Raw genomic sequence first — 12,567 nt, 5'->3', positions numbered from 1 at the left:
GACCACCCTGACCTTTATCATGTCATCCCTAGATTATTTCATTAGCTTCCTAACTGGTCAGCTGGTATAATGTTTACCTCTTACCCTCCCCATCCTCACCCTACCCTACTCCTCTTTCCACACCAACTTCACTAAAAATTTTCATCATCACACTGCTTGCTCAAAAGATATCAGTAGAGGGGGACCTGGGTGGCTCAGTCAATTAAGTGTCCAACTCTTGATTTCAGCTCAGGTCATGATCTCACAGTTTGTGGATTCAAGCCCCACGTTGGGCTCTGCAATGATCATGCGGAGCCTGCTTGGATTCTCTCTCTCTCTCCCTCTCTCTGCCTGTGCTTGCTCTCTCGTGCCCTCTCTCTCTGTCTCTCAACTCTCTCTCTCTCTCTCTCTAAAAATAAACACATAAACTTTAAAAATATCAGTAAATTCCTCATTCCTCAGTAAATTTTTTTCTACCTGTAGAAAAAAAATTCAAAATACTTAACTCTTTGATCCCTAGCTGACATTATTTCCAAGTACCAACTGTTACCTTATTCATACCTGGTACATTTCTGTTTTAACTATATAATTTCCTGTCCAGTTAATATATTGTGTGGACTCTGAGTATGAGCCATACAGGAAAAATATAGAGATATCCTAAAAAAACAGCCTGTGGGTGGCACTTTCCTCATCTGTGAGCCAGGGATCATAATAGAACCTACCTCTCGGGGCTGCTGTGAGGATTAAATTAGTTAATACACACGAAATGCTCAGGAAAAGTGCCTGGCATATAGTTAGTGCTCACTAAACACTATCTGTAATTAAGGCTTCTACACAATCATTGGAGTAGAGACCTAGGGAGCCTTGGCAAGGTCATTTTCAACTGCTACAGGTGTTTGAAAAGGTGATCTCTTTGGACTGCTCTCATGTGTCTCAAGACACAACTGGCTTTGGCTGCCCCTTCAATTGCCATTGGGCCCCATCTCAGAGTCTGCAGTACTTTTCTCTGAAATTTTCTTATACCTTTTCCTTTCTGGTGCTCATGTTGTTCCTCCACTTAAATTCTCACTCTACCTTTTCTGCACACCTAAATTCTATCTCCTCTTCAAGGCTTATTTTAAAAACCTCCAGTGTTACTATTCCTGATCAATTCAGCGATCCTGTTTGCCAATACTTCATAAACATTAAGTTCAAGATTAAAACTCCAAGGGTTATATCCTTCTAGGAATATGGCTATAATTTGAGATAAACACAAACTACTGACTGACATATGCCTTTCTACAACAATAAAAACAAAACCAAAAACCTTTCTATACAAAAAGCCACTAAGTACAAGTATTAAATTGAGTCACTTTTTGAAAACATACACAGTTATAATTTAGGTCCCTTACTAATAATTTTTAATCATCAGTCACAGCTTATGCCAGTGGTTCTTAACTCTGGATATATTTGAGAGTCACCTGTAGGAAGTTTTTTAAAAATACTGATGCCTTCCTATACCCCTCCCGGCAGAGACTCTGATTTGACTTTACTAGGGTAGGGTCTCAGTTTTTCTGTGTTTTTAGGTTTTAAAAGCTTCCAAGTGACACCAGTCTAAAGCAGAGTTAAAAATCACCAGCCTACACAATCCTAACTATGAAATTTAAATAGTACATGCCTTTCTCACTCACTTCGAACACTTCCTAATTTGTTAGGTGAGGCTGAGGGCCAAGACCATAAATTCTTGCAGTTACATTCTACCCCCCTTTCTTAAACCTCACAGTTGCCCAACAGTCTGCAGCAAAGGGTGTATGGACCGCTGAGATCCTGATTTCCCTAACTCTCATCACAGCTAGGCAGAACCCCTGCCCTGCTGGTCTTCAACAGCAAGAAGATTCATCCATTCATCCATTCATCCCAGTGCACTGTAAGTAATTTCACTCCCTATATATGCCATGAGTGCAAAGGGCTGGAAAGCAGTGGGAAGAACTACTTTCTCCATTTCCTTGGCAACCCTTCTCTCACTTATTTGCTTTGGTATAAAACCACTGAACTTAATTAGGAATTAACACTCTATCTTGGTTTTGGATTGAATCTTATTTTAAAATGTTTTTTTTTTTCAGGCTATTTACATACCTAATTAAAGTTATTCCTCAGAATTTTCAATTCCTTCTACCCCTTCTCCCTTTAGCTTTAAGAGAAGCAGGATGAAATTAAAAATTAAGGTTATGACATGCATCTGAGAAGTCAGCATTTTGAGACCCCATGACTATAGTAGTATTATAAAACCAATTATAAATTCAATTTAGAGTTAATTATTGATTGTAAATTTAATGTACTCAACTGGAGAAATTTTCATTACTAGCGAGGATGAGTTCACGGGTGCTTAGCAGAATACCCAAATGGTGATCCTAAGAAGACAGAGTCCTACTGAGGTGAGTTCATTCATTCATTCATTCATTCATTTCTCACTTAACAAACTTTCGTTGGGTTTAAATACTAGGAATACAAATATAAAGACACAGAATCTTCTCTCAAGAAATTAAAAATCTAATAGGGAGACAGAACTAAACATGTTAACACAGTGTGATTAGTATTATTCTAGAAGACATGCAAGATACAATGACAATATAAAGAAGAGAAGACTTTACAAAGGAAAGATACTTGAGTTGGATTTTGAAGAATAAATAGGAGTTTGCCAAATGGATGAGGAGTGGAGGTGGTGTGAGGATGGAGAGGTTATTCCAGGAAAATGTCACAGAATATGCAAAATGTACATATGAATAAATCAGCCTGGCTCACTGAAAAACCCAAAGTATTTTGGGATGTCTGGATTTTTGGAGAGAAGCAAAGGGATAGAAGAATGACAGAGCCAACAGGAATCAGAGAATGACTATATTAGCATGTGTAAACCCAAAGCCCAAGTATTCACATTACACTCAGTCTAAAAAAATAATTTCCCTTAATAGAAGATAAATGGTCCGCAAAGAGTTCAGAAATATATTTCTTGTTCAGGAACACAAGTGTTCTCATCTATGCAAAAATGTATACATCATCTTCTCATAGTTAATGGATATTGGCTATGAACATCATCTCATTCATTCTCCTCTGATTCTCACAAAGTTCTCAGTATTACCTGGCTTCCCATGTAGAAGACCGACACATCTCAATGACCTGTGTATGTAACTCACTTACTTGTTACATTGAGCAAGGAGAAGGTTTACCAGGTCTGAGTTAGATCAAGAAAAATATACTTGAGGCCAGAGCTGAGTGCCACAGTCTCCTCCTTCCTTTTGATAAGCTTTATCTGATTAAGGAAGTTTCCTTCTATTCCCATTTGTTAAGAGGTTTTTTTAAACAATGAATGAATGTTACATTTTATTAAGCAATTTTTTATACAGCTATGGAGATGACCATATCTTTTATTCTATTAATGTAAGGAATTATAATGATTGATTTCCAGATGTCAAGCCAACCTTGAATTCCTGAAATGCTGACATGTGTTTGTGATGTATTATACTTTTTATATAATATTGGATTTTGTTTACTAATACTTTGTTTAGGAATTTTATTCCTGTGTTCATGAATAAGTGACCTGTAATCTCTTTTCTTACAATGTGCTTGTCAGGTTTTCATATCAAGATTGTTCTGCCCCAAAAAACAAATTAGGAAATGTTCTCTCTTTCAGTATTCTCTGGAAGAATTTGTGGAAGATGGTATTATTTCTCCCTTGAGCATTTGGTAGAATTTATTGGTGAAGTCATCAGGGCCTGAAGTCTTCTTTGTGGTAAGGTTTTTAATTAATAATTTATTTAATAGTTTGTGTCTACCTGGAATTTCTGTTTATTTTTGTGTCCATTTTAGTAGGTTGTATTTTTCTAAGAATTGGTCTATGAACCTAAATTTTAAAAAGTCATTAGAGTTAAATTATTCATAACGGGGCACCTGGATGGCTGAGTCAGTTAAGTGTCTTGCCTTTGGGGCTCAGGTCATGATCTCACAGTTCGTGAGTTAGAGCACCACGTCGTGCTCTGTGCTGTCAGTGCAGGGCCTGCTTGGGATTCTCTCTTTCCTTCTCTCTGCACCCCTCTTCTCTCTCTCTCTCAAGAATAGATAAATAAACCTTAAGAAATAAAAAAATAAAATGTTATCCATTTTTTTTCATTATTGATATTGGTTATTTCTATCTTCTTTTTTTTTTTTCTTTATAAGAACAGCCAGAGGTTATTACTTAGTAATCTTTTTAAATAAAGTTTGGCTTTATTGATGTTTCCTATCTCATAAATGTCTGCTTTTTATTATTTCCTTTCTTTAACTTTTTTTTCTAATGCATTAACTGAAGGCTGTGTATTTCTCTTTCAAAAAAGGTTTTGATGTATCACATAAAAGATTGTATATATATTTTCATTATTATTAATCTCAAAATATTTTTGAATTTCCACTGTGATTTCTAATCTGACACAGTGAATATTTTAAAATATATTTCTCAATTTCAAAATACAGGGGGATTTCCTAGTTATTTTCTTGTTAGTGCTTTCTTTGCATTGCAGCCAAAGAATTTATTTTATATTAAGTTACACTTTAAAATTTGTTAAGAATTGTTTTATGGATATTTGGCCAAATTTTTGGGGTGGTTTTGTTTTTAATATTTGTGTGTTCTTGAAAAATGCATGTGTCCTGCAGTCTTTCAGCAACATTTTATATAGGTCCAGTAAGTATGACTTATTGTCTTATTCAAATTTTTTATCTTTAGTGATGTTTTGTCGGTTTTTTTCTATTAGCTGAGAGAGATCTATTAAAATTTTATATTATAATTATGAATTTGTCTCTCTTTGTAGTTTATCAATATCTGATTTATATATTTAAAGCTATGTTATTAGATACAAATAAATTTAGAATAGTTATATCTTTCTGGAAATAGTAACTTTGAATCATAATGAAATGTTCCCTTTATCTGTAAATGATGATTTTTGCCTAGGGATGCTGTGATACTAATATAGTTGTACTTAGATATTAATAAAACTATACCAGCTTGGTTTTGATTAATTTTTACATGGTATATCTTTTTGCATTTTTACTTTTAGCCTTCCTATATCCTTATATTTTAGATGTGTCTCTTACCAGTAGCTCAAAGATTTTTTTTTTAAATAAACTCTGACAATTTAAATGCAGCACTTAGTTCATTTAAACTTACTATAATTACCAACATAATTATCATATATTTGGGGTTAAGTCTTCTTTGTTTTCTATTTGCACCACCTATTCAATGTCCCTTTTTCTCTCCTTTCTTGCCTTATTTTCCTTTGAATATTTATTATTATTCCATTTTCCCTCTCTATCAGCTTGGCAGTTACATTTTACTATTCTTTTAGTGATTACCCTAGAGATTATAACATGCATCCTTGACGCATTAATGCCTAACACAAATTGGTATTTCTGTTTTTTCCAAAACAACACAAAGACTATAAACCAATTGAATTTCAATTTACATGCTATTGTAATTATATTTTAATTCTATAAATGTTTTTAAATCCTGTGTACATAACTTTACTATTATTTTAATTTGTTTAAGTTTATTTATTTGAGTGAGAGAGAGCACAAGCAGGGAAGGGGCAGAGAGAAGGAGAGAAAGAATCCCAAGCAGGCTCTGTGCCATTAGCACAGAGCCAGATGCAGGCCTCAAACTCACAAACTGTGAGATCATGACCTGAGGCGAGATCAAGAGTCAGATGTTCAACCAACTGTGCCACCCAGGAGCCCCTGCTTTATTATTATTTTAAAAGGTCGGTATTCATTTAGATTTACCTAGATACTGAATCTTTTTATTGTGTTTCATTCCTTTCTGCACCCCAAAATTCCATCTGGAATTACTTTCCTCCTCCCTGAAGAATTCCATTTAATATTTCCTTTAGTGTGAACCTGATGGTGATAAATTCTCTTTATTCTTTTTTTTTTTTTTTTTTTAAGTCTTTTACACTTCCATTATTGAAGAATATGTTTTTAGGGCATAAAATTCTAGATTGGCAGGTATTTTCTCTCAATACTTTAAAAATAGCATTCCACTGTCTTCTATCTTCCATTGTTTCATTGATAAATCAACTGTTAATGTAACTGCTTTTCTGAAGGTATTCTGGAGTACTTCTCCCTATCATCACTCTGCTATTTTTAGGATCTTGTTGTTTCTTTAGTTTTCAGAAGTTTTACTATCTTGTGCTTAGGAATCTTATCCTGCTTGGAGTTTTTATGGCTTCTTGAATCTGTATATTGATGTCTTTCACCATTTTTGAGAAATTCTTAGCCATATTCTGTTCAAATATTACTTCTGTCCCTTGTCTCTCCTTTTTCTAATATTCCAATTTTTCATATATTACAATTTCGCATTGTGTCTTACCTGTGCTTCATTTGAATGTTTCTTTTACTCTATCATTCAGTACATTCATTCTGTCTTCAGCTATGTCTAAACTACTAAAATCATCAAATATTTCATTGTTATTGTATTTTTCACTTCTAGGGTTTCCATTCTTTTGTTTCCAGTCCTCTGACAAAGTTCTCAATCTTGTCTTTTATTTCCATGTCCACCTCTCCCTATAATTAAGTTAAGCATTACATAAGCATCACCCTCCCCCAGGAGCCCTTGTCTTCCTATAGCAGTCCAGCCAATGCCCTGAATAAGTAAGAATTTCTGTGGGATAAGTACTTGAAGGATTTGTGTATTCTGCTACTTCTCCATCTCTTTAAATTTTTCCCAATAAACCCTAATTTATATTTTCATTGTGTGACATACTAACCCCTTTGTATAGTGAGGAGGGGATATGATACCCCCTGAATTGTGTTTTGGTATGCTTGCTGGTAATATTCTCATATCTTGTTGTTAAATTGATGTATTTTCTAAATTTATTTTGTGTGTGTGAGTTGTATTAGTATAAATCAGTTCTCAAGAGATAAATTTTATTAAATGTGCTGGAAAAATCTAACTTCTAAAGTTCCAAAATGAAGGATAAAATTCTGGAATATGACCATATCAAAAAAATTCTTGTGTTCACAAGTTAGCAGTGATCACCCTCCTTAGATATACCCTGTCTCTTCATTTCGACACTTTAGCTGAAAGAGAGACTAATAACTTATTGAAAATTAAATTATTGGTCATGAATGGAAAGAGCCTTGTGGTTTTATAACATTTTTCATTTTACAAGTGAGAAAAACCAAAGAAAGGAAATACACATATATCCAAATTGAAAATTTTAAAGAGGAAAATGGCTAACCATTGAAGTAGAACTAACAAATAATGATTTCCCTTATTCCATTATCATCTTTGTTTTAATTGCTGCTTTTATTTTTACTTAAAGACAAAAGAACTATACTTCTAAAGAAGTGAAACAGGTCCCCAAACTTTTTACCTGAAGGCTAAGATTTATAACTATTATATTTTGTTTTTATCAAGCTGAAGATTAATTTCTAGGAACTAGCGGTACCTTCTTCTGACTATCAACGAAAGTGACATTCCTTATGGGAATATAATTATGAGAAATACCTCAGATTTTCATAATGACTTATTCCACTCTCAAGGAATCACAGTGCACTAATAATGTTTCAAACAAAGAAAGGTAATGGATAGGATTTTTTCCCTACTATACTTGTTAGAGCACATTAAGTATCAACTGTTATAACATAGTAAAAAATTCACATGTGATCTTGCTTATATTGCAAACTCTGAAAAACATGTTTTTGAAGTATAAAATATCAAGCAGGCTTGTAATATTCTAATACAAATTGTTAGTATTTTATATGGGCCTTTAAAAAAGACACGTAGAACATAGTCACTAATGCTACAATTAACATTTTCACCAAAAATTAATTGAATACCCATTTCCTTAGCAGAAAATTAATCACATGCATTGTTGAACGAAAGTAATATAAAATAGCTTAGGTTAAGAGGAGCTTATAAGCTATATGGCAGTTAAGAAAAAAAATGTATGAAACCATGAATGAAAAAATTATTAAACAGGTTTATCATGCCCTAATATAAAGTTCTCAGTTTGTAGGTATCCTAAAGACCACTCAAGTTCATCGTGGATGAGAAGAATAAGTATCTTATTTTCACAATGACCAGACACTTCATAAGCATGGAAGTTTGGGCCCTCTACTACTTGAAACCCATTTATCTCTCTGCCTTTATCTTTCACTCTTCTTCATGAACCCTGTGCTCCAGCCAAACATTAACCTTAGCCCACAAGGCTTTGCTTATATCCTTCTCTTTACTTGGAGTGAATCATCTCTGTACATCCAAACTTTACACTTTTCAGAGACCAGCTCATGTATCAACTTCTCCACATAGCTGTCAATGATTCTGTGAGCCAAAAGTAATTTTCCTCCTCTGAACTTCTGGAATCTTCATATAATCTTCTATGGTATTTGCCACCCTACACTAGAATTATTTTTACATATTTCTTAGCTACTCTACAAGGCTGTGAACTACCTATGAACAGGAATGCTGTCTTTTATGACCTCTCCTCTTGTGAAGTCTTTCCAAAACATTCACCTTTGTTTTCAGAAGAATAGCTCTTTTACTCTTGCACTCGGTTTCATCAGCTTGAGTAATATTTAATTAAATCATGTTATAACAATAACAAGTACAACTAGTATTAAAAGGTTTGGGAATACTCAAAACTGACCCTTAGTAACAATGCTACTCAAAATGATGGGTATTATTAGACAGTAGCCTACTACAAAGAGTGGTTAGCTTGCCTTGGGCATCAGCCTGTTTTAAAGATTAACTAGGGGCCTTTGGTTACTCTAGTCAATTAAGTTTAGTGGAAAATAATTAAGAGAGCTTATATTACTCTTTCTGTACATTTCTAATATCCATTTATACCCATGGAATTTATGTTTCAGATGAATTTCCAAACTGTAAAATTTCTTCAATCATTGTTAACTTTTAACTGATTTCAGATTGAAGCCCAAAATCCAGATTCACTTATTCAACAAGTATTTATTGAGCTCCAAGTATGTAGTAGGCACTGGGTTAGGCGTGATTTTTTACAGCAAGATGATCATTTGGTGCAAATTTTCTAAAAGATCTTTACAGTTCACTTCAAATTAACCAATTTTGTCTGAGCTATAGATTTATGGTAGAACTGAAAATTAATTTTCCCTTATTTTAGTCTTCTGAAATCTAAGATGTATTTGGGTGTTGCTATTGGAGGCAGTTCCAGAGTAAAGTGAATCAGGTGCTTGCCTAAGCCCTCACCTCTACAAGAGCATTGCCAGACACAATCAACATTCTCCCAGCCTAGTTTCAGAACACTCAGTTGTGTGGGAACATTTTTCTGCTTCACCTATACAAGGGATTATGGATAAACTGTGCAGTATAAAGATTCACACCTTTTTAGATTTTTTAAAGGAGTTTTTTTAATCTAAAAAATCTCACAGAATACACCACAGCAATTTATTTAAATTATTAACCGAGACACTCATTGCTCATTCCAGGTATCTCTTTCCATGTGGAAGAACATCTATTATGTAACAGTCTTTCCTGGCTTAGCTTCCCTCTATCACTGTTTCCTATTTTACTTTGTTCCTTGTGCTGTTAAGTATATAGAACAGGCCCTCCTGTGGAGAGGCCTGTAGTCCTTCAGAATTCATGACTGGGTACATAAAACTGTTTATTTCCGAGATTTGGTATTAGAAAGCACATTGTTATCCTATATTTAAGCCACATTCTCTGATATTAGCAGCTTTATCAGTAATAAGGTTGACATTTTCATCTCTATTTGCCATTCCTTTGATTTATTTATCAGTTGTTTCAGAATTTAGGCAGAGGATAGAGGATATTGTGTAATAATCTACTTGTCAAAGCCCAATATACACAAATGGCCACAAGAATAGCAGTGGGCAAAGCCTAAAGGACATCACTTGACAGCAAGAACAGTTACGAAAGCTAACCTATGTGCTTGTGAGTATCCACCATTAACTGATATGTGAACCAATCAGACCAAGAGAAATCCGCCAGGCAGAACTCAGTAATGCTCTGTCCATGTGTAGGTTTCTTTCACACGCACACAGACCTGTGCACATCTTCATCTGCACTAGTTTTCAGAAGTCCAGAATTACAATGGTTGTTATGATGCATTGTAAGCAATGTAGACCAATTTTAAAAGCGCATTACCCATGGTCAGTGATAAATAATATTATATCCATGGCAAAAATGTTTGTGAGAATAAGGTAGACAATTTGAGTCAGATTGTGCAAAAAAGATAAAAGTTAGTATTCTTTAATGCCTCAAGCTACTTTAACCTCAGGCCATGTCAATTCTTAGGCTGGTCCTCAAGTGATCTGCTGATGAATTCTAGTGCTTGCTCTGACACTCACCCAGTGTCTGATTTTTCACATGTGAACAAAACAAACTTCCTGCTCTCATGTTGCTTAAATTCTAGTAGAGGGGAAGACAGAAAACAAAGCAAACATACAAATGTTTGGTAATGGTAAGGGCTGTGAATAAAATAAAACAAAAAATTAGATTGAAGGAGATGGTTGAAGTTGGGGTGCTATATTAAATAGGGTAGTCAAAGAAGACGTCTCAATGTCAAGAGGCATTTGAGCAGATTTGGAAAGCGTGAGGGATGAAGCATGCAAATACTAGCAAACAATATTACTAACATCGCTAAGATGAGACTACTTAGCAAACACATGCAGCAAATATGGGAGTGTAATGGAGCTGGGAGGGGGAGAGAGGGAAAAACAGGAGATGAGGCAAGAAGGGTAGCTGGGAGCCAGTTCACCTGGTCATCAAAGCCATGGGAAGTGTTTGAACTTCACTCTGAATTGGACAGTAAGCCATCAGACTGTCAGTCCTGCCGTCTTCTAGGTGCTCAGAGATGAGCAGCTACTAGGCTAATATACCCCCCATATACTATATGGTCCATATACTCCCCACCCCCTGCTCTATCCTAATGGGGAATTTGAATCTTAGAAGCATGATTGGAAGACTGAAAATCCATGGCAGACTTTCTTGTTCCCTGGACTCCACCTAGCACTCCCCTAGTTCTTGTCCAATCCCTCAGCCTACCATTTGTTCTGTGAGCTTTTCAAAGTTCTTCTAACAGATTCCATTTTCCATTTTGTATACAGAGAGACTCCCTTGAGTTAGGTCTGGCTAGATGGCAGCCAAGTGACGGAATTCTAGGCAATGGAAAGTGAACACTAGTAACATATGCCATTCCTAGGTAGGGCTCATTAAAACCTCCCACATGTGACCCTCTGTAGTTTTTCCCATGTGCAGCTTGAAGCATGGCAACCTTAAATGTCACATAATAAAAAGGGCAAAGCCACAATAAGTAAGATGCCTCAGTCCCTGAGTCACTACTTGGAGGAGAGCTGCCCAACCAGAAATACCTGCATTGGACTTTCAAGCAAGCTTAGGAGAAACTTTTATTATGACGAGTCACTGAGATTTGGTTTGTTACAGCAGCTAGTGTTATCTAATACAAACCTTAACTACATCTCTCAGTCACCATGGAACACCAACATTGAACATTGGTACTACTTGGCATAGAAAACACTTCTTTTGTTATATATGTATACATATGTATGTATGTATGTGTGTGTGTGTGTGTGTATAAAATTTTAATTTTGATTATACAAGTAAATGAAAACATTCTTGTAAAAAATTACTCTAACATTGGTAAGCAAAGTCTCTCTTAACTACCACAATGCCGATTCAGTCTCATAATCAGAGATAACCGTTAATCAATAATATTCTACAAATGAAAAAAAAATTGAGCCTGGCAAAATAAATAATAGAAATTGTTTTAAATTCTAATAAGTACTCATAATGTGGAAAATCATGGGAATACTAAGAGGAATAACACCGTGCCTGCCTTCTAGGAACATCAACCCTAGCATGTTGATAAATCGACAGAGATCATTAAAATACAGTTGACACATGTGATAACAGAAAGACTGTGCAAAAGGCATCTGACATGGATGAACAGAGGACATTTTTTTAACTTGGGAGCAGATTGGGGCAGGCTGTGTGAATATATGTGAGAGGCGGGGTCTGAAATATAATCACAGAATATGAAAAGCTGATACAAAGTTTTGCAAAATTAAAATGAGTTCCCAGGAGGTCCGGGTTAGGAACGATTGAGGGCAATTCAAGTAAAAGGAACAAGTACAAAAGGAGGGAAGTGTGAAACCATAGGGTCTGACTGGGTGTGCATAAGTCTAATTTTGAAAATTCAAAGATCCAGTGGCACATATTATTTCGATGCTTCCAAATGATATTGCAACCTCCAAGCAGGTTGGAAGATACTCATCACTCAGCGCTTAAACAGTCTTCATTATTAGTAAATGATGAACTACACATACACTTGAGATAACTTGGGTTACTGAGTGCCTGCAATATGTGCTTGACCTTTCACCAGGATTACATGAAGAATTGATTCATCTGAAAGTGCAAGGTTTCAAAATAGTGACTATCTTTCATCTTTCTGACTCCCACTCCTCCCCAACCAAAATATTACATGTGGGTTACATGCATAAACTTCTTCATTTACTTCAAGTAGGAAACGTCTACCCAGTAGTGGGTGAAGGTGTTACATGACCCTTCAG

The 12,567-nt window shown here is 35.2% G+C and overlaps 1 protein-coding gene across 2 annotated transcripts in view; it reads right to left on the bottom strand.

Moving 5' to 3' along the window:
• The window catches only part of CMYA5 (cardiomyopathy associated 5), an 89,852-nt gene that overhangs the window by 57,702 nt on the left and 19,583 nt on the right, over nt 1–12,567 (bottom strand). The window lies entirely within an intron of this gene.

Source organism: Leopardus geoffroyi, chromosome A1 (genome assembly GCF_018350155.1).
Source record: "Leopardus geoffroyi isolate Oge1 chromosome A1, O.geoffroyi_Oge1_pat1.0, whole genome shotgun sequence".
NCBI lineage: Eukaryota > Metazoa > Chordata > Mammalia > Carnivora > Felidae > Leopardus > Leopardus geoffroyi.
Note: the sequence above shows the minus strand (reverse complement) of the source record. Positions and strands in the feature narration are given on the sequence as shown.